We start from the raw sequence: 18,962 nt of genomic DNA, 5'->3' as shown, positions 1-18,962 counted from the left end.
TGAAGAGACTGTTCTGTCCCAGGTGAGTTGGCTTGACTGCCTTATCAAAGATCAAATGTCCATAGATGAGAGGGTCTATATCTGAGCACTCTATTCGATTCCATTGGTCAATATATCTATCTTTATGCCAATACCATGCTGTTTTGACCACTGTGGCTTCATAATATGCCTTAAAGTCCGGCAGCGTGAGATCTCCAGCTTCGTTTTTTTTCCTCAAGATACTTTTAGCAATTCGGGGCAGCCACCCTTCCAGATAAATTTGCTTATTGCTTTTTTTATTTCTGAAAAATAAGTTGTTGGGATTTTGATTGGTATTGAGTTGAATCTGTAAATCAATTTAGGTAGAATTGACATCTTAACTATATTTAGTCTTCCAATCCATGAACACGGTATGCCCTTCCATCTATTTAGGTCTTCTGTGATTTCTTTTAACAGTTTTTTGTAGTTTTCTTTGTATAGGTCTTTTGTCTCTTTAGTTAAATTTATTCCTAAGTATTTTATTCTTTTAGTTGCAATTGTAAATGGAATTCGTTTCTTGATTACCCCTCAGCTTGCTCATTGCTAGTGTATAGACACACTACAGATTTTTGAATGTTGATCTTGTAACCTGCTACTTTGCTGTACTCATTTATTAGCTCTAGTAGTTTTGCTGTGGATTTTTCAGGGTTTTCGACTTATAGTATCATATCATCTGTAAACAGTGATAGTTTTACTTCTTCCTTTCCTTGTATTTCTTTTTCTTGTCTAATTGCTCTGGCTAGAACCTCCAACACGATGTTGAATAACAGTGGTGATAATGGACGTCCTTGTCTTGTTCCTGATCTTTGAGGGAAAGTTTTCAATTTTTCCTCATTGAGGTTGATATTAGCTGTGGGTTTTTCATATATTCCCTCTATCATTTTAAGGAGGTTCCCTTGTATTCCTATCCTTTGAAGTGTTTTCAACAGGAAAGGATGTTGAATCTTGTCAAATGCCATCTCTGCATCAATTGAGATGATCGTGTGATTTTTCTGCTTTGATTTGTTGATATGGTGTATTACATTAATTGATTTTCTTATGTTGAACCATCCTTGCATACCTGGGATGAATCCTACTTGGTCATGATGTATAATTCTTTTAATGTGTTGCTGGATTCGATTTGCTAGAATTTTGTTGAGGATTTTTACATCTATATTCATTAGAGAGATTGGTCTGTAGTTTTCTTTTTTTGTAATATCTTTGCCTGGTTTTGGTATGAGGGTGATGTTGGCTTCATAGAATGAATTAGGTAGCTTTCCCTCCAGTTCAATTTTTTGAAGAGTTTGAGCAGGGTTGGTACTAATTCTTTCTGGAATGTTTGGTAGAATTCACATGTGAAGCCGTCTGGTCCTGGACTTTTCTTTTTGGGAAGCTTTTGAATGACTGATTCAATTTCTTTACTTGTGATTGGTTTGTTGAGGTCATCTATTTCTTCTTGAGTCAAAGTTGGTTGTTCATGCCTTTCTAGGAATTTGTCCATTTTATCTACATTGTTGTATTTATTAGCGTAAAGTTGTTCATAGTATCCTGTTATTACCTCCTTTATTTCTGTGAGGTCAGTGGTTATGTCTCCTCTTCCATTTCTGAACTTATTTATTTGCATCCTCTCTCTTCTTCTTTTTGTCAATCTTGCTAAGGGCCCATCAATCTTATTGATTTTCTCATAGAACCAACTTCTGGTCTTATTGATTTTCTCTATTGTTTTCATGTTCTCAATTTCATTTATTTCTGCTCTAATCTTTGTTATTTCTTTCCTTTTGCTTGCTTTGGGGTTAGTTTGCTGTTCTTTCTCCAGTTTTTCCAAGTGGACAGTTAATTCCTGAATTTTTGCCCTTTCTTCTTTTTAGATATAGGCATTTAGGGCAATAAATTTCCCTCTTAGCACTGCCTTTGCTGCATCCCATAGGTTTTGATATGTTGTGTTTTCATTTTCATTCACCTTGAGATATTTACTAATTTCTCTTGCAATTTCTTCCTTGACCCACTCATTGTTTAAGAGTGTGTTGTTGAGCCTCCACGTATTTGTGAATTTTCTGGCAGTCTGCCTATTATTGATTTCCAACTTCATTCCTTTATGATCTGAGAAAGTGTTGTGTATGATTTCAATCTTTTTAAATTTGTTGAGTCTTGCTTTGTAACCCAGCATATGGTCTATTTTTGAGAATGATCCATGAGCACTTAAGAAAAAGGTGTATCCTGCTGTTGTGGGGTGTAATGTCCTATAAATGTCTGTTAAGTCTAGCTCATTTATTGTAATATTCAAATTCTCTGTTTCTTTATTGATCCTCTGTCTAGATGTTCTGTCCATTGATGAGAGTGGGGAATTGAAGTCTCCAACTATTATGGTATATGTGTCTATTTCCCTTTTCAGTATTTGCAGTGTATTCCTCATGTATTTTGGGGCATTCTGATTCGTTGCGTAAATATTTATGATTGTTATGTCTTCTTGTTTAATTGTTCCTTTTATTAGTATATAGTATCCTTCTTTGTCTCTTTTAACTGTTTTACATTTGAAGTCTAATTTGTTGGATATTAGTATAGCTACTCCTGCTCTTTTCTGGTTGTTATTTGCATGAAATATCTTTTCCCAACCTTTCACTTTCAACCTATGTTTATCTTTGGGTCTAAGATGTGTTTCCTGTAGACAGCATATAGAAGGATCCTGTTTTTTAATCCATTCTGCCAGTCTTTGTCTTTTGATTGGGGAATTCAGTCCATTAACATTTAGTGTTATTACTGTTTGGGTAATACTTTCCTCTACCATTTTGCCTTTTCTATTATATATATCATATCTAATTTTCCTTCTTTCTACACTCTTCTTCACGCCTCTCTCTTCTGTCTTTTCGTATCTGACTCTAGTGATCCCTTTAGTATTTCTTGCAGAGCTGGTCTCTTGGTCACAAATTCTCTCAGTGACTTTTTGTCTGAAAATGTTTTAATTTCTCCCTCATTTTTGAAGGACAATTTTGTTGGATATAGAATTCTTGGTTGGCAGTTTTTCTCTTTTAGTAATTTAAATATATCATCCCACTGTCTTCTTGCCTCCATGGTTTCTGCTGAGAAATCTACACATAGTCTTATTGGGTTTCCCTTGTATGTGATGGATTGTTTTTCTCTTGCTGCTTTCAAGATCCTCTCTTTCTCTTTGACCTCTGACATTCTAACTAGTAAGTGTCTTGGAGAATGCCTATTTGGATCTATTCTCTTTGGGGTTCGCTGCACTTCTTGGATCTGTAATTTTAGGTCTTTCATAAGAGTTGGGAAATTTTCAGTGGTAATTTCTTCCATTAGTTTTTCTCCTCCTTTTCCCTTCTCTTCTCCTTCTGGGACATCCACAACACGTATATTTGTGTGCTTCATGCTATCATTTAATCCCTGAGCCCCTGCTCAAATTTTTCCATTCTTTTCCCTATAGTTTCTGTGTCTTTTTGGATTTCAGATGTTCCATCCTACAGTTCACTAATTCTAACCTCTTTCTCTTGAAATCTAACATTGTAGGTTTCCATTGTTTTTTTCATCTCTTCTACTGTATCTTTCATTCCCATAAGTTCTGTGATTTGTTTTTTCAGACTTTCCATTTCTTCTTTTTGTTGATCCCATGCCTTTTTCATGTCCTCCCTCAATTTATTGATTTGGTTTTTGAAGAGGTTTTCCATTTCTGTTCGTATATTCAGAATTAGTTGTCTCAGCTCCTGTATCTCATTTGAACTATTGGTTTGTTCCTTTGACTGGGTCATATCTTCAATTTTCCTGGTGTGATTTGTTATTTTTTGCTGGTATCTGGACATTTAATCAGATTTCCCTGAGTGTGAGACCCAGCAGGTTGAAAGACTTTCCTGTGAAGTCTCTGGGCTCTGTTTTTCTTATCCTGCCCAGTACGTGGTGCTTGTCTGTCTGCAGGTCCCACCAGCAAAGGATGTTGTGGCTCCTTTAACTTTGGAAGGCTCTCCCTGCTGTGTGCATGGTGGAGACAGAGGAGAGGTTGTAGGCTGTTTTTAATGGCTTCAAATTGCGAAGTCCTCGGATTTGAATTCCTTGAGTGAGGGATTCCACCTGAGATGCGTTTCACACCCCCCATGGGGAAGGTTCAGGTGGTAGAGAGCCTTGAATGCAGCCTGTTTCTGCATTTGGGGCAGTTGCAACCTGTGTAATCCCGCCGCTGAGCCCAGAGGCACCAAGCCTCCGTAGAAACAGTCGCAGAAGGCTCTATTTCACCCCCTTTCCTCTTTTTCAGTTAGCCCAATAGGCAACTTCCACCTTGATCAGTTTTGCCTGAGCTGGGAGCCTATTTTTAGTAGTCAAAATTTGTTTATTAATGCCACTATTGGTGTTTGGTTGGACTCAGTCCCTGCTACTGTTGGAGACTCTTTCCTTTCCCTCCGGGTAGCTGCCTATGGGGGAGGGGCGCTGGCCACCGGCTGCCGTGGCTTGGGGATCTTGCTGATCCGAGGCTCGCTGCTGGACCGGGAAGCCACCTGTGGGGGAGGGGTGCTGGTTGCCGGCCGCCGCGGCTTGGGGATCTCGCTGATCCGAGACTCGTAGCCGGTCCGGGAAGCCGCCCATGAGGGAGGGGTGCCAGCCTCCATGGCTTGGGGAACTTGTGTCTCCGAGACTCTCAGCCGCCGCAGCCCGGGGAAGCGCGTGCCACTCGGGGATCTCACCGCAATGGAGTCTCGCAGTCAGTCCAGTCAGTCCAGACTGGGGTACGCTGTGTGTCCGGTTTCTTTCATGGCTCCGGGAGCTGTTCTGTACTGTTTCTGGTTATTTAGTAGTTGTTCTGGAGGAGGAACTAAGATGCATGCACCTTACTAAGCTGCCATCTTGGCCCCCTCCCCTTCTAGCTCTTCTTTTTTTTTTTTTTTTTAAAGAGAGAGGGAGGAAGGGAAGGAAAGACAGAGAGAAGGAAGGAAGGAAGGAAGAAAGGGAAACATCTTTAAACATTTTCTTGTTTTATTATTATATTTTGTTTGTTTGTTTGTTTTTTACATGGGCTGGGGCCGGGAATCGAACCGGGGTCCTCCGGCATGGCAGGCAAGCACTCTTGCCCGCTGAGCCACCGCGGCCCGCCCCTTCTAGCTCTTCTTATATACTAGAAACTAAAAAGAAATATTTATATGAGTCAGTAATTATAATGATTTGTTTATGCAATCTGAATTTCTTCATTACACATCCTCCCTCTCATTTAACCATTCTCTCAATCTTCAAAGATATCTTGGCAATGATGATTTTAACTTCTTCATAAGGAAAGCAGTGTTGACCTCGTGGGGCAGTGATATGAAACTGGTTGATGTTCTTGGAGAGAATGTACTTCTTAGTTTCAGGGTTTTTCTGGCATAAAAACAATCTGGAGGACTTAAGTTATTGAAAAAAATTAACTCCCTGGGTAGAACACTTAAAGTCTTAGAGTCCAAGGTATTCTTTAGGATTTTCAAGAACACTGTTGGTTGGGACTTGGTATACTGTGGCAATTTGCAATCACTGGCTGAAGCTTGGATATGGAGGTTATTCTTCTGTAAGAGGTCATTGACCCTATTTGAAATATCTTAGCCACTGAAACTTTATTTTGTTCCATTTACTTTCCCCCTTTTGATCGAGAAGGCATTGTCAGTACCACAATGCCAGGGCCAGTCTCATCCCTGGAGTCATGTCCCACTATGCCAGGGAGACTTACACCCCTGGGAATCATGCCCTATGTAGGGAGGAGGGTAGTGATTTTATTTGCAGAATTGGCTTAGAGAGGGAGAAGCCACATATGAGCAACAAAAGAGGGTTTCTGGGGGTGACTCTTAGGCATAGTTACAGCTAGTCTTGCTTCATCATTGCAGAAATAAGGGCAATTTCAACAGGGAAAGCCTTAAGATGAGGATTTGCCCCTTATTAAGTTGGAAGTCTCTAATGCTTGAGAGAATATCAGTGTGCTAGTTTGAAAAAAATGTATGTCTCCTAGAAAAACCATGTTTTAATCCTAATCCAATTTTGTAAAGACAGCCATTTCTTCTAATCCCTATTCAGTATTGTATGTTTGAAACTGTAATTAGATCATCTCCCTGGAGATGTGATTTAATCAAGAGTGGTTGTTAAGCTGGATTAGGTAAAGGTGTGTCTCCACCCATTTGGGTGGGTCTAGTTTAGTTTCTGAAGTCCTATAAAAGAGGAAAAATTTTGTAGAATGAGGGAGATTCAGAGAGAGAAGAGAAGAATGACGCAGCCACAAGAAGCAGAGTCCATCAGCTGGTGACCTTTGGAGATGAAGAAGAAAAATCCCTCCCAGGGAGTTTCAGGAAAGAGAAAGCCAAGTGAGAAAGCTAGCAGATGATGTTGTGTTCACCATGTGCCCTTCCAGATGAAAGAGAAACCCTGAACTTCATCGGCCTTCTTGAACCAAGGTATCTCTCCCTGGATGCCTTTGATTGGACATTTCTATAAACTTGTTTTAATTGGGACATTTTCTTGGTCTTAGAACTGTAAACTAGCAACTTATTAAATTCCCCTTTTTAAAAGCCATTCTTTTTCTGGTATATTAAATTCCAGCAGCTAGCAAACTAGAACAGATTTTGGTACCAGGAATGGGGTGCTGCTGCGGTTTGCAAATACAAACATGTTGGAATGGCTTTTTGAATGGATAAGGGGAAGATTCTGGAAGAGTTGTGAGAAGCTTGATAAAGAAGGTCTAGAATGCTTTGAAGAGATTGTTGATAGAAATTTGTATTCTAAAGACACTTCTGATACAGCCTTAGACAGAAATGGCATATGTGTTATTATAGACTGGAAGGAAGATGAGCTTTGTTTCAAAATGGCAGATAATCTGGCAAAATTGATGAGTGGCTTTGGTTGGAAGGCTGATTTTAAAAGCCATGAACTTGGATATTTAGCAGAAGAGATCTCCAAATTAAATGTTGAAAGTGCAGCCTGGTTTCTCCTTACAGCTTGTAGTGAAATGCAACAGGAAAGAGATAAGCTGAGAACTGAACTCACAGGTATAAAGAAATTAGAAATTGATATTCTAGAAAATTCTGGGCTTCCAGGAATGGAGACCCCAGAGAATAGTGTCCCACATGAGATCTTGGCCAAATGTGAAACCAGTCAGCCATTTCAGAGAAAGCCAGGATCAGGCATGGAGTTATCCAGGAAGGATTTGTGGAAACTCCTTATGTCTGTTGGGCATGATCCAACGTTACTGCATAGAAAGTCAATAAAAGTGTTGTGGGACCTGTATAAATAGAGTTGCTGCTGGTCTGGAATGGGGGGTTCAGAGAAGGGACACTGGAGGAAAAGTAACTTCAGAGGCAAAACCATGGAGGCTGAAGTCTGAAGTCAAGAAACCTCAGGCCAGGAGAGTATATCCACGCAAGCCAGTGGAGAGAGTGAGTTTGCCCCAAAGGCAGAGGATGGGCCTTCCACCTCGTTGCAGTGGGAGAGTCATGCCACTTCAGGCCTAGGAGAGGGTGAAGCACATTCCTTTGGGTTTGGGGAGAGCCTGGAGGTGTTGAGCATGTGCCCCAGAGATGGCAGAGAGCCTGGGTGCAGCCCTGATGCTTAGAGAGGGTGGAGCCGAAGAAAAGGTGATCTCCCCAATGTCCACCAAGGTTGCGTTAGGAAAGAGGCAGACCTCTGCATAGGCCCTTGGAAAGGGAGGGACTGCATCTTTCTAAAGCCCCCAAAATAAATGGCTTTCAAACTTTGAAATCTAACAGTTTGCCCTGCAGGTTTTTGAAACTGTATGGGTTCAGTGACCCCTGTGTTCTTTCTTCCCTATGGAAATGTGTATATGTATTCCATGATTGTCCCTCCTTTGTATGTTGGCAGTAAGTAACTTGTTATGAGTTTTTACAGGTCCAGAACCAGAAGATAATTTTGATTTAGAAAGACCATGCCCATAACTAACTTTGATAGAAGTTTGTACGGCTTCTAACTTTTCATTTCATTTGTACTGCTTCTGAAGTGGTTAAAGGATTTCTGATATTGTTATGAAATTAATATATTTTGTATATGGGAAAAACATGTCTTTTTTAGGGTCCAGAGGGTAGAATGTGCTGGTTTGAAAAGATGTATGTCCTCTAGAAAAGCCACGTTTTAATCCTAATCCCATTTTGTTAAGGCAACCATTTCTTCTAATCCCTATTCAACACTGTATGCTTGAAACTGTAATTAGATCATTTCCCTGGAAATGTGATTTAATTAAGAGTGCTTGTTAAGCTGGATTAGGTAGAGGTATGTCTCCACCCATTTGGGTGGGTCTTGATTAGTTTCTGAAGTCTTATAAAAGAGGAAACATTTTGGAGAATGAGGAGATTCGGAGAGAGTAGAACAGAACAACACAGCCACGAGAAGCAGAGTCCACGAGCCAGCGACCTTTGGAGATGAAGAAGGAAAACGCTTCCCGGGGAGCTTCATGAAACCAGAAGCCAGGAGAGAAGAAGCTAGGAGATGATGCCATGTCTGCCATGTACCTTTCCAGCTGAGAAAGAAACCCTGAACTTCATCAGCCTTCTTGAACAAGGTATCTCTCCTTGTATGCCTTTGATTGGACATTTCTATAAACTTGTTTTAATAGGGACATTTTCTTGGTCTTAGAACTGTAAACTAGAAACTTATTAAATTCCCTTTTTAAAAGCCATTCCATTTCTGGTTTTTGCATTCCAGCAGCTAGCAAACTAGAACAATCAGGAATTCCTCAGAGGGGGAAGGTTAATAGTTCCACATTTTTCCTCAGCCCCTCAAAGGGGCTTTACAAATACTTTATTTTCTGCCCCCAAATACTCTAGAATGTCATCTTAACCTGTACAAAATAACAAGATCTCATTCCCTATTCTAGCTTCCGTGTAATTAGGTTGTTTGCTAAACTGATTAGACAGGTTAAATCAAATAGTGTTGCATGCTTTTAATCTTAATCCATGTTCCTAAGATTGTGAACCCATTTGTAAATAGGATCCTTTGAAGATATATTATCAATTAAGTTCTGGACTTATTTGTGAATAGTATCTTCTAAGATCCTATTTAGGTGTGACCAACTGAATGAGGGCTGCAGATCATGTTACACGAAGTCAGAACAAGCCATAGGGAGATGCCAGAAGCCAGCTGAAAGCAGAAGTGCAATCAAGAAGCGAGAGATCATCCCGTCATGGGAGGCAGAGATGCAAGCAAGGAACCTCAAGGATTCCAGCAGGGCAGCACCAGAATGCTACAGGCTTCAGGAGGAAAACATAGTCTTGTCAATACTGTGATTTTGGATTTCTAGTCTTCCAGAATGGGAGTCAATAAGATTCCTGGCATTGTCAGCCCATTTTGTGGTATTTGTCATAGCAGTCCTGATGAACTAAGACAATTACATACAGAAATCTAAACAAATGAAATAAAATATGTGGAAGAATTCAGCAGAGTGCTTGGCCCATAGTAATGCACATGCTCTTTTCCCCTTGTATTGGATCACACTTCAAGATAGAACCAAAAAATGAAGGAAAAATGATTTATTGAAGTTATTTAGTTAACAGACATTTAATGAGCACTTAGGTCTACATTAACCACTGCAATGAGTGCTAACAATCCCAAGAGGAATAGGGTTTTGTCTTTCCTTGCCTTCAGGGACTTACAGTTAAAAGGGTATTGCAGGCACAGGGCTCTGTACTCCTGTGTCCTCATGAAAACTGGTTGTTTCCAAGTAAACTATAAGTGGTCTTTCCTGTGCCTAGATTCAGTTAGTTGTTACTCCCACTCTAATTCTGTAAAACGCTGAAGGAAGCCAGGATTTTATTAAATGGGATATGCCAGTGATAGATGTATTCATAATTTTAGATTTATTTTGAATTGATTCTTAAGGCGCATTCCATGTGCCGGCATTTGGAGGCCCATTTTTTCAGCTTCAGCATGACCCTGAGCTTTGCCTGTCTGCCAGGCCCACGGAAGAGAGAGTGAAATTCCTTTCAACGTCTTGGTTCTAGTCTCAGATGCCATGTGAGGAGGAGGTTTCAGCGCTCTGCTCACAAGGTATGGGGCTGAGCTGCATGGAGAAGGCGGGTGATAGGAAACTGGTCATGGATTCCACTACACCCAGTTAGATAAGCAGACATCGACCAGCCCAGGAGATTTTCTAGAGGGTTTACAGCCTGCACTAGGATTTTCTGGTGAAAAACTAGCAAGATACATAACTGTGTGCATGCATGTATATATAGAGAGATTTATGTTTCACATCAAGAGATTTATTATGAGGAATTGGCTTACAAGAGCATGGGGCCTGGCAAGTCCTTATTCCATAGGACGGGCTGCAAGCTGGAAGCTCTAATAAAGTGACTCTGAAATCTGAGAAGTCTGTGCTTTCCGGGGGAAGTTGGCTAACTGCAGTTGAGGCAGAAATTCTTCTTTCTGATTCCTGAAATCCTCAGTTCTGATTTTTTAAGACTGATTGGAGGATATCGCACTGAGTGAAATTAGCCAGAAACAAAAGAACAGATATTGTATGGTTCCACTAACATGAACTAACATTAATGAGTGAACTTTGAGAGTAAAAGTTAAGGACCCAGGTTCATGATTCCCAGTGGATGGAGGGGGCCTAAGGGTACAAAAGAGATAGAAAGAGGGTAGAGATTGGGCATTTAGTGTTGAAGGAGTACAGAATGTGCAACAGGACTGATTGTAAAAATTCACAAATGGATAGCACAATACTATCTGATGATAGCACAGTAATATAAGTACCTTGAAAGAAGCTAGTGTGAGTATGACTGAGGGAGAAGGGCTGGAGGCACGTATGACACCAGAAGGAAAGCCAGAGAATAAAGACTGAGCTGGCATACTTAGGAATGCCTAGAGTGGACAATGATGGTGATTAAATGTACAAATATAAGAATGTTTTTGCATGAGGGAGAACAAATGAATGCCAATATTTCAAAGTGTTGAAAATGGGATGGTATACAGGAAAAAATACAATTAATACAAGCTAGGGTTTATAGTCAATAGTAACACTGTAATATGATTCCACTGACTATAACAGGCATTATGCCAAAGCTTAAATATCAAGTGGGGCATGTGGGGAGGGGGATGGAATTCTTTGTGAAAGAAAAGGAAATCTCTACATATACAGTGCAGTGGTGAAGTTGTGGCTATGTGATTATACCAGGAACCACTGATTTTTTTTTTTTTACTTAAATTGGATTGTATGATGTACAAATCCAACTATTTAAAAATGAACAGAGAGAAACAAGCGCTGCAGAAAATGTGGAGAAAGAGATGTTCCTATTCACTGTTGGTAGGGAAGCTGAGAGGTGCAGCCCTGGGAGGGCAGTGTGGAGGTTCCAGAGGAACAGCAACTGTTAAGTAAAAAAAGTGATCAGACTTTAAGTAGAGATATGAATGAAGCTGATCTGGACAGGAATAAGGAAGATGAGAATACAGGGTAAAGGATGATATGGTCCATATTCTAAAACTTCAACTTCTGCCTGAGATCAAAGGAAGAGATGCCTATTTGGTGCAAAATTTACATTTTGGGTAACACATAATCAAACACATAAACAAAATTTAACTTGTATGGTCAATTTATTCGTACACCATAATTACATAAAATCTTGAATACAGCATGAGGTCTTGTTGGTTCAAGAGTAATATGCACAGAGAATAAAAAAGTACTTGCAAAGTCCCCTTGGGGGACTGAGGAGAAAGGAGGAAATATTCAACCTTCCCCTGGGGAATTCCTGATATTCTGGAAAACAGTGGGGACAACCAATTGAACAAGCTGAGCCTTCAATCTTGGGGTTCACGCCTATGAAACTTATTCTAGCAAAGGAAAAGGTAAGCCTACGTATAACTATGCCTAAGAGTCACCCCCAGAGAAGCTCTTTTGTTGCTCAGATGTGGCCTCTCTCTCTCTAAACCAACTGGTGAACTCACTGCCCTCTCCCCTACATGGGACATGACTCCCAGGAGTGCAAATCTCCCTGACGATGTCAGACAGAGCTCCTGGGTTGAGCTGGACCTGGCCTCATGGGATTGAGAAAGCCTTCTTGACCAAAAGGGGGAAGAGAGAAATGAAACAAAATAAAGTTTCAGTGGCTGAGAGATTTCAAACACAGTTTAGAGGTTATCTTGGAGGTTTATTGTTATGCATTATATAGATATCCCTTTTCAGTTTGTCGTATATTGGAGTGGCTGGAGGGAAGTACCTGAAACTGTTGAACTGTATTCCAGTAGTCCTGATTCTTGAAGATGATTGCATAGCTATATAGGTTTTAGAATGAGACCATGTGACTTTGAAAACTTTGTGTCTGATGCTCCCTTTAGCAAGGGTACGGACAGATGAACAAAAAAATAAAGTCAAAAGATAAATAAATAATAGGGGAGGATAAGGGGTAGAAAAATTGGGCAGATTGAAATACTAGTGGTCAATGAGAGGGAAGGGTGAGAGATAGGGGGTGTATGAGTTTTTCTTTTTATTATTTTTTCTGGAGTGATGCAAATATTCTAAAAATTATCATGGTGATGAATACAAACTATGTGATGATATTGTGAGCCAGTGATTGTGTACTTTGGATGGAATGTATGTGTGTGAAGAGATCTTAATAAAAATAGTTTTGAAAAAAAGACTGGATGAGAAGATAGCTGAGGGCAATCTCCTTTGTTGGTTGTAGATGCAACCTAATGATTATAGATGCATACCCATTTTTGAGATACTCTCACAGTAGCATGAGACCAGTGGTTGCTTAAAGAAACAGCTTACTCAGCCAGGTTGGCACAGGAAATTAGCCTCTACATAGCTGTTGGAATATTGGAGAAACTCTCTAAAGTTACAAAATGGGCTTTGGGAGTAAATTCTGCCCTTTGGGGTTTGCCTTCCTCACTCTTAGGCCCTGTGGACTAGCTTTTAGTGCAGTGAGCTTCTTAATTGCTTTTCAATGACTTGAGAAAATAAGTACCTATAAAATTAAATCTGTAGTTGTTTAATTGTAGATAATAATAAATTTAATGATAGAGAAGCAAGAAAGCAAGCCCAAGACATTTCAGAGACTTGGTTATCCAGTGGTTCTCAACCAGAGATAATTCTGTCCCCTCCAGCATGCTCCAGGGGTTGTCTGGCAATATCTGGAGACACTTTGGGCTGTTATAGGTGGGGTAGTGGTGCTACTGGAGTCTAGTAGTAGAGACCAGGATGCTGCTGGCATCCGAGAACGCATGGGCCAGCCCTCCACAGAAAGAACCACCAAGCCCGAAGCACCAGTAGTGCTGAGGTTGAGAAGCCTCAGGTTAGGCTCGGATAGTAAAATAAGGAGGAATACGATCTCCATTTTTCTTTGTTATCTTGCTACATATTTTCATTTTCACCATGTTCCTCAAAATATGCTTAAAACACAAAGAAAATTAAAGCAAGATCTTTGCCCTTGTGACCTTATTGAGTTTATTTAATGAGACCATAGATATACCTGTAAAATGTTAAATAATAATACAATAGAAAAATAAAGAAAGTACAGCAGAGCATTAATGGCAAAAAAAAAAAAGAGAGATATGGGTGATTTTGCTATGAGTTCAGAGATGGGAGAAGTCATACAGCAGAAATAGGAATTCATACTGAGATGATAAACTCTGTAGGAGCAGAGATTTTGTCTCTTTTAAGTATTGTATTATCCTCAGAGCTTACTATAGTGCCTGGCATGCAATAATCACTCAAAGTATTCAATAAATATTCATCACATGAATGCAGGAATGGGTTCTGATGGAGAAGTCTACTTCCTGGAAAGACAAAAGTAAAGGTAAAATGAAGGATTGGGACTGATGTATTATTCCAAGCTCCATGTGGCTAAGGGAGAGCAATAAACCAGGAGCGGTAGAGGGAAGAAGAGTCTCTAGGGAAAAGGAAGTTGTTGCTAATCTTAGAAATCTGGATTTTCTGTCTAGATACTGAGAATGCAGATCAAGAACTCTGTTCTAGTTTAATCACAATCCATTTCACGTCTTGGTGGTTCAGATCTGGGGATGTCTTTAATTCCCCTTCACTGATGAAGACAGGAGCTTAGTCCTGGCAAGAAGGGAGAGTTTTTCCAGGTTTATAGAGATCTAGGGTTAGGGGTTCCTTTTTAGACCTTACCCATTTTGTCCTTTTATACCCATATCGTATGGTACAAAAGGTGAGATAAGACTGCAGAGTGTCCAGGCCAGAGTCGGCCACATTCAATGGAGATGGCTGCAAGTTGGAAATTCTGGGCAGACACTATGGGCTTATTTTGCCAAAGGAAACATAGCAGTTGCCCCCTGTTTTGCAAAAACCATCAGTGTTTGGGAATGATTATGATAGTGGTGATGAGTGTTGCCAACTGGAAACAGGTGAAACCAATCTGATTCTTCTTCACTTTCGCGTGTGAAAGCCTACAGAGGGAAGCTGCTAAGAAACGAGTGATGAAACAGTCCAAACTGGAAATCCAGAAGGCCCTGGTAAAAGATGCCACCGTGTAGGAGTATGATAGTAGTTATGATGAAATGTAGAAAAAAAGGAGGAAAGTAATCCTGAATTACTCTTGGAAAAATATCAAAAGCCCAAATTTAGTCACAACTTGATATCAGAAAAAAGAAGACAGAAGAAAGAATGGAAAAGAAAATCCAGAGAGAACAAGAAATCAAAATCAATGATTTTCATTGAAGACCCCTTCTTACCCTTGGATGGTCCATCCAGAGGTAATTATTAGTCAATGAGTATCAACTTTGTCCACGTTATGTAATGTGCTAACTAGCTGTAAATGTATCCACTAGCCAAGTGCGGCTTCCTATGGTTTAAAAATTTACTATTATTTCATTCTGTAATTTCCTTTTTCCACTTTAATTTATAATTCTGAGGTTTATTCCAGTTGATACCACAAAGTCCATGTTGTACTGCTAATTTAGTAGTTTAATTGTCATATAAAATATCCTATAACGTGTTTATAGGACTATTTATACTGTCGTTCATCTGCTTGGTGGACATTTAGTTTATTTTCATTTTTTGAGTATAACAAATGATGCTGCTATGAACACTTTTGTGCACGTCTCCCTGTGCGCCCATGCAAGAATTTTTCTAAAGTGCATAACTAGAGGTGGAATTTCTAGAATATAGTAGAGGAACATCTTCCACTTTACAATGTGTTGTTAAATTGTTCTTCAAAGCAGATGCACCAAAGAGTACCAACAAGAGAGCTGAATTCTCATCTTTCCAAATCCTGTTGAACTGGGTACTATCACATTTTGAAATTACTCCCAATTTGCGTGGGATGAAATAGTATCCCATTGTGGTTTTGATGTGTATTTACATATTCACATTTTTAAAAATTAGTTTAGGTTTCTTCTCCTGGAAATTACATGTTCCTACCTTGTTGAGTGCTGGATATTTTTGAATGCCTAAAAATATTCTTGGGCTTTGTTCTGAGCTATGGTTTAGTTACTTAGAAATAATTTGATCCTTTTGGGTTTTACTTTGAGGCTTTGCTCGGAGGGTCCAGAACCGTGTTTAGTCTTGGTTAATGTTTCCCCACTATTTAGAAAACACTCTGAGTACTCCAACTGATGTTATGTGCCTAACTGATAGGAGCTGTGAGGTTGCTAAGCCTGGCGATTGGGAATAGCCCCTATTTCCATTCCTCTATAAACTCTGGTCACTGTTCCCTATAATTCTTTTGTTAGCTCTTGGGTGGTTTCCTTATGTTTGTGTCCTGATCCACACATCACTTAATACTGAGGGGAAGCCTCTGCAGCTCTCCAGACCCCTGTATTCTTTAGCTGGTTTGTCTTTGTGTCTGGGAAAAGAGAAGGGCTTACCTGGTTTGTTTCCCATCTCTCAGGAATCACTATCATCATCTCCTGATTGCAATGATTGAAAGCTGTTGTTTCATGCATTTTGTCTGGATGTTCATATGGGAAAGCAAACTTGTTTCTTCTTACTCCATCTTGGCCAAAAGCAAGAGTCAGACCACCCTTATATTTATTAACATGCATATTAGCAAATACTAAAGTTTATTGATGTCTCCAGAGCTCCTATTGTTCATATCACTGTCATCTAATGTAACCATCCCACCTTGTTTTTAGTTTCAATTCATACAAATTATTTTTACTATTATTATTTAGACCCGCCAGCATGTCTACCTATTTCCTGGGTCACTGTTTTTTCTTGAATTCTACTTCTTCTTTTTGGGTTTATATTATTTTCTTACTGAAGTGCATTCAGACATTGAAAACATTTTATACAGCTTTCATTATTGATAATTTAGATGTATTCTATTTGTGTGACTCATTAAACAAGTCACGGACAGTATTTCTCTTATTTGCCCTTAAGATGATTATGTAATTTTTCCACCCAAAGTTCTGCAATGAAAATTAGGTAGATAAGAAGGAAAGGTAAAATTCATTCTAAGGAAAAGTAACAGTGATATAAGTTGATTTTTCCTGTGTACCAGACACTGTGGTACAGCACTTTTCATTCATTATCTTGTTTAAGACTCACAACTAAACTATAAAATAGGTATTATTACCCCATTCACATATTCACATCTTTTACAGAAGATGATGTTGAGGCATAGAGAGGTTAAGTAACTTACCTAAGGTCACACAGCTAGTCAGTGGCAGAACTGGGCACAAATATGTATGATTCCAAAGCCCATACTCCTTTTTTTTTCTTCGTATGCTGTAAGGCGGGGCTCACAATTCATTCTTTTGCCATGTGAGTATCCCTTTATTGCAGCACCATTTGTTGAATTTTTGCCTTTGTTTTGTTTTTCATTGGTTTGCTTGTTTGTTTGAGAAGTGCAGGGGCTGGGAATCAAACCCGGGTCTCTCACATGGCAGGTGAGAATTTTACCACTGAACTACCCTCGCACCCCTCATTCCCAGCCAAAGCCCATACTCGTAACTGCAATATGCAATGAAATTTTTATCCAAGGATTTCCTCAAGGTATAATTTGTAATAAAAAAAGTAAACTGAGTCATAAATACATTACTAAAGTTGCAAGTTCAAAGAGTATTAAATATATTAATTATATTTAATTATATAATAAATTATTATTATAACATATATAATATATAATAATTTTATTAAATGTAATAAATATATTTCATATATTAAAATATGAAAAAATGCTAACAACATAATATTAAGTGAAAATAAGTAAGATGAACATAGAACTTCAAAGCTACTAATAATGTTTTGTTTTTGAAGCCTGGTAGCAGATACCAACGTCTTCACTTTATTATTATTGCTGTTATTACTATTTTTTTGGGGGGGTGCATGGTCCAGGAATCGAACCCGGGCCTCCCTCATGTTATTACTATTTAACTCTAAGATAGTTGTTATATATAGTCTTTTGAATGCATGATACATTTAATAATTACAAAAATACTATTAAACTGTGTAAGCATCAACTCAAGAGAGATATACAAAAAGACATATTGGAACAAATACTAAATGTTAATAGTTTCTCTTTTGGGTGATGGATTTCAGGGGCTCTTATTTTTATCTCCTCTGTTCTGTATTGTCCAGATTTTTGAAAATAGTATTATTTTCAAAAAGTAAAATCATCAAAATTTTTTTTTTTATCAGACAGAATAAGGAAATTATGAGAGAATGAGGTCAAGTTAGTTTTCTTTCGAAGTGGCAAGACAGGAGGAGAGAAGTTGGGAAGATTCCCTGGGGGAGTAGACAAGGGAGAAGGGGCCTTGCCTGTGACCACTTTGGTGGCCGCACCTCGGGAATCTCCATGCACATCTACAGAGGTCACTACCTTCACTGGTTTCTTTTTTGGAATAATTTTTTTATTTATTTATGAATAAGGAATACATGTATATGTGCAAGATTAAAAAAATACGAAAAGTAAACTCTCCTTTCTTTTCCCTAGCCATTCAGCCTTCCTGTAATGGGTCTCCTCTGCATCCTTCCAGAGACATTCCGTGTAATATGGACATTAAGGTATCTACTCTCTGTTTCGCACACAGATGGAAGTGTGCACAATGTTCAGTAATTGGCTTATTTCACTTAACAAAACATCATGACGACATATCAAGTCATGTAGAATTTCCCTATTCTTTTTTTTTCCCCTATTCTTAATAGCTGTAAAGAATGCCACTGTGTGTAATAACCATTTATTTACTTAATCCTTTATTAATGGATATTGAGATCATTTGCAGGCTTTTGCTATTCTAAAAGTGCTACAATACTCTTTTTTCATCAATTTTATTGAGATGTGTTTTCACAATCCAGGCAATCAATCTGAAGTGTACAATCTATGGCTTTTAATATAATCACACAATGGTGTATTCATCGCTACAATCAATTTTAGAACACTTTAAGTACTACAAAAAAATAATCCCATACCTCTTAACAGCCACCTCGTAACCCTTCTATCCTTCCCTACCCTATATAACCAGTAATCTAACTCTATCTTTATAAATTGATTTATATTTGTATTTTATATAAACGGAATCATACAATATGTTGTACTTTGTATCTGGTTTCTTTCACTTAGAATAATTTTTTAAAATTATTATTTATTTATTTTTTTAATTAAAGAGGTTGTAGGGTTAACAGAAAGTCATGTAAAAATTCAATGTTCCTCTACAGCCGTATTGTTGCTATTTTGCATTACTGTCACACCTTTGTTATAATTGATGAATAGTATTAAAATATTATTCTTAAACTATATTCCATATTTACATTCAATATATTTTCCCCATATTCCACCCTCATATTAACATATTGTAAATAGTGTCATATGTTTGTTATAATTCATGAAAGAACATTCTTATATTTGTACTATTAGCTCCAGTTCACCGTGCACGCGGGGCTCACGGTGTTACACAGTCCCACGCTTTATTTTCTACCCTTCATTCCAGTCATATGCTTGACCCCGGGGCTTCCCCTTTCACCCACATTCACCAACATAATTCAGCACTGTTAATTACACTCACAGTGATGTGCTGTTATCAGCACTATCATTTCCAAACATTCACCA

The 18,962-nt window shown here is 38.7% G+C and overlaps 1 long non-coding RNA gene across 1 annotated transcript in view; it reads left to right on the top strand.

The window, feature by feature from the left end:
- LOC143646293 (uncharacterized) overlaps positions 1-18,962 on the top strand; it is a 78,452-nt gene that overhangs the window by 48,340 nt on the left and 11,150 nt on the right. Inside the window, exon 3 of the long non-coding RNA XR_013157449.1 lies at positions 17,850-17,920. This is a non-coding gene — a long non-coding RNA (uncharacterized LOC143646293). The remainder of the gene's footprint in view (positions 1-17,849; positions 17,921-18,962) is intronic.

This window comes from Tamandua tetradactyla, chromosome 9, assembly GCF_023851605.1.
Source record: "Tamandua tetradactyla isolate mTamTet1 chromosome 9, mTamTet1.pri, whole genome shotgun sequence".
NCBI lineage: Eukaryota > Metazoa > Chordata > Mammalia > Pilosa > Myrmecophagidae > Tamandua > Tamandua tetradactyla.
Note: the sequence above shows the minus strand (reverse complement) of the source record. Positions and strands in the feature narration are given on the sequence as shown.